Here is a 4567-nt window from a genome sequence, read left to right as displayed (position 1 = left end):
AATTAAATTTGTCTGCTGTAATCTTTTACAATAATACAATGTGTATAGGTCGATTTTTGCCTTATCCCTCCTATTTGTAATTCCATGAGCACATTCAATCTGCAATTTTCCATCTGTTTTGAATTCAGGAAAAAATGTATCACTATATCTTCAGATGTTCCCCATTTTAATTTATATTTCTCTTCTTTTGAGATAGCTATTATGCACACAGTGTCATGGCTATCTCTCTTCTCCGTATTCTATGGGGTTTATAAATTTGTTTTCATTTCTTCATTCTTTCGTATTGCCTATCATTTAGCCTCTACTCTCATTTTTTAAATGTAGCGTTCTGAAGGCATTGCAATGTCCTTATGAATGTCACTTTCATCTCCTTAGCTATCACTGGTCCAAGGAGTTTTGTCAGCAAATATCTTCTGGGCATCTCTAGTTTCATCCCAAGTTAGTACGGACTAATTTTCTCTTATTTTCTTAAGAGTTAAGTCTGTGTGTTTGTATGAAAATAGAGAGATTGCTATATTTTATCCAGCATTTTCAGGTGTTCTGTAGCTAGAGAAAAAATCAGAATATATAGTCTTCTATTTTTCTTAGGTCTATAAATCCCACATATGTCTAACTTTTAGTATTGTGGAGGAGAAGTTGAGTCCTATGTTGGTATTTTTTTTTCTTTTATACATAACTCTTTTTTATAAACTCTCCTCTCTTATATATTTTTCCTTTATCATATGAATTCATAAATTCCAGCAAGATACAAGTGAATTTTTTTAAAAGTTAGTATATCTGACACTCAAACTTTTTAGTCTGAAAATCTAAGTTTGTCATGCTGGGGACTTTATTCCCCCATCCATTTCTTATACATATGATTTATTCATCTCTATCCAATTATTTCCATCAATAACTGCTAATTTAAAAATATAATTTCTTACTTTATATTTTCTTCAGTGGCTGCTCACTTGTGTTTTCATGTCATCTGGATCAACCTACCTGTGCTATAGCACATACCCTCAAGTGAGCCATTGTTTACATTTTTCACTGCTTCTATTCTTTTGCCACAAAATAAACCAATGCAATTTGTAAAATGTCTGTGTCATCTTTCAGAATATTATTTGCCAAGATCTATTCTTTTGTATTCTATTCTTCTGTATCTTTCCAGAGGAGTTTCTTTTCATGGTTCTGCAGGGTTCATTCCCATGATCCTAAAATGTAATTTGTTATGGTTTTTTTTTTTAATTCTTTAACTTAATCTTTGTTATCTTGATCTTACCTTGCAGAGCAGCAACTTGATGATTATAATCCACAGGGTAATTTTCAGTTTTCAAATACTTTTCTCCTAGTGACTCTCTATTTTCCAGAAATGGAAACTTCTATACCTTGACTGCCTGTTATGTTGTTGTTATTTTAATACTCTGAATAAGTCAAATGTTTCCAAAATAGTAATCAAAACCATGTACTTTACTATGCTTGCTCCTCCCAGAGCTTCCAAAGCAGTACCTTCGGGTCCTTTAAATCTGTAGGTTTGATGGCAGCACTATCTCTTGAAGCAAGAGATCATATATGCTAGTCGTGGTACAGGGAGAAGGCTATCAAATTCTGGCTCCTCATTCAAGAGGCTCCGAAACCATCTCCTTTGCAGTGCTGTACCAGGTTTCCCAGATTCTTCAATGTGTATATAGGCAGTGTGGGAGATAGAAGTAATTCTTCTCACTTTTGCAAGTGATCTGCTTTATGTTTACAGAATAGCTTTTTCCTAATTGGTATATTTTGAATATGGAGTTTCTTCAAGCTCTTGTTAATAAATTATCATTTGGTGGTGGTTCGATGAGTTGTTGCAAAGATTATTTTATATTCCTAATCGCTTTACAGATATCGTCATTAGAAAATGAAATAGACTATACTAGGGATAACTATTCAGATCTCCCTGGCAAAGAGGTCATAATTTCATTTCTTTTTTGCAGATATACCTGATCTTTGCTTTTGAACCCACTGTTTCTTTAGGGGATTAGAGTCTGTAGACCTGCTTTTATTTAAACTTGTATGTAATAAATATGTCTTCTATTATTATAATACTTGGACTTTTAAATGGGTTTTGTTTTAAAAGTTCATTTATTTATCATATTTAGGAGTCAAATAATCAACTTTTAAAAAATCAATAATACAAAAAAAAAAAAAAATACCCAAAAAAAAAAAAAAAAAAAAAAACAAAAAAAAAAAAAAGAAAAAAAAAAAAAAACTAAATACACTTTAGTGGAAAATACATGCCAGAGATATTTTCAAACTTCACAGGAATCATAGTCAGAAATTTTAAGGTAAATTTTTAAGGTAATATAATATAATATTTCATATTTAACTTATTTAGAACTTTTTATTTTATTGAGTAAAAAGTAAATATATAAAATTAGAGCTGCATTGTTTTGCAAAACATGGTTTGTTTGGTTTTGTTTTGTGTGACTTCTAAGAGCACAAGTGGTAAAAATCATGCATAGGGAGAGCAAAGGTGTAGATGGTGGAATTAAAAGGCATTACACTTCTTTGCTACAATGCTGTCATCCCCATTTACAATTCAATTTTCATTTGCGCCAAACACATTTAACACAAATACTCTTCCTTTATTCTCTTTTGCCAGATTCCATACAAGTTCTGATGATTGAATTAAGGCATTCTTAACAGTGGATTATAATGACAGCCCTATATTTATGTAGATGTTGTGTATTCAAAACAAAAGAAAAACAAAAGGAATCATCGGTGATGTCCTCAGGATGAAAGAGGGTTGCCTAGGCACTGACTGCTGTGCTCTCATCATCATTTCTGCTGCATAACAGTCTAACAGTCAGAGGCTCAGAATATATGCTAGCAGATTCTGTTTAACTGGCAGACACAATAATAAAACACAGAAATAAAGAAAGTGATTTTTTTTTGCAAGTCTAGAGAAGCTAAGAACTAGCGAGACTGACGTTGAGTTTTGGCTTCAAATTAACTCACAAACAAAGTCAACAAATAAATAAATATATTCATTACATATATAACAAATACACACACACACCATATGTGGTCCTTAAGGAGATTTAGAAGCTTTTGAATAATGTTACTGTCATTCTAAACATTCATTTATCTCATTCCTGATCTACCACACTTATTTGATTTCAAAATAGCTTCTTATTGATCTTAAAACAGATTCTTTAAAAAATTCACAGTGATTATAAAATAGAATGGAATGAATATAAGATAGTTTTTAACTTAAATTGTAGTCATTTAGATACTTCAAGATAATTTGTTTCAAACCCCACAATATTTTGTAGGATTTAATGCAAAATATAAACTGCATCATAGTTATAGGACTAAGTGCTATGATAGCAATCTTACTACTCTCACTGTCTATCTGAACAATGAGCTCTGTTAATGCATTGGATTTTTGAATTATGTTCCAGCTAGCTATGGCTCCATAACAATTGTCTCCAAAACTTTGTGACCTAAAACAACAATCATATTATTTTATTATATTATTTTGTGGTGAAGAATTAGGGTATAGCTCTGCAGGGGAATGTTTTTGCTTCAACACAGCATTAGCAGAGGTCATTAAATATTGTTTAGCATGTGGTCTGGATGGTCCAAGATGGCTTCACTCATATGTATGGCACTTTAGCAAGGACGGATGGAAGACTGGGCTCAGCTGGGACCTTCTTTTTCTCCATTCAGTCTCTGGAACCCTGATATGATCTCTACAGTAGAGTATCCTTCCTTCTCACATGGTAGCTGAGGGAACCAAGAGCAAGTGTTTCTAGAAACTCAGCCAGGAGCTGTAAGCTTTTATATGACTCAACCTTGGAAATCTCAGAGTAACATTACTGCCATATTACATTGGTCAAACAAGTCTCTAAGGTCAACCCAAATCAAAGAAAGGGGCATCAAATCTCACCTCTCAGTAGGAGGATTGTCATTGTATTTGAGGCCATTTTTAATATGTCACAGCTGTGTTTGATCCTTTATGCCTAGCTCCTATCCAGGACATCCTAGATAACTAAATAGTTTTTGCTTCTAACATTAAGAAACTTAAAAAAAAAACAATATTTTCTAGGAATAAAGTCCTGATACCACTTCTAGGAATCAAAGTAATACGTAAGATTAAATACCTAACCTTTTCTCTGGAGGATGAGAACATTTTTGGGCAAAGCAGAAAGGTTTCTAAATTATGAGGCGGAAGAAACTAGAGAAGAAGTGAATAGAAAAGCAGTTGTCATGGTGAATCTGAAAGACATAATGGAAGGAGGGAGTGTAGAGGTAAATTAAGATATCATGAGATTTAACTCAGCAGCAGCAGAAAATTAGATTCAAACCTACTCATCTGCTGCTTGGAAACTGTAGCCAATTCATTTTTTTAAAGAAAGAAGTGCTTTCCTAAGCGGAACCCATAGTTGTAGAGCTTAGTTACAGCTAGGCTGTGCATTTCATCTGTTGTTTGTTAATATTAATGTAATTTTGTAAATTTTACTTAAAGGCTTAGTACCTTTAAGTTATAATTTACATTGTCTTTAGACAGTGGATGGAGAAATTGACAAAGTACCATGTACATTTC

This window comes from Cebus imitator, unplaced genomic scaffold, assembly GCF_001604975.1.
Source record: "Cebus imitator isolate Cc_AM_T3 unplaced genomic scaffold, Cebus_imitator-1.0 Scaffold100, whole genome shotgun sequence".
NCBI classification, from domain to species: domain Eukaryota; kingdom Metazoa; phylum Chordata; class Mammalia; order Primates; family Cebidae; genus Cebus; species Cebus imitator.
This window is presented reverse-complemented; position numbering follows the sequence as displayed.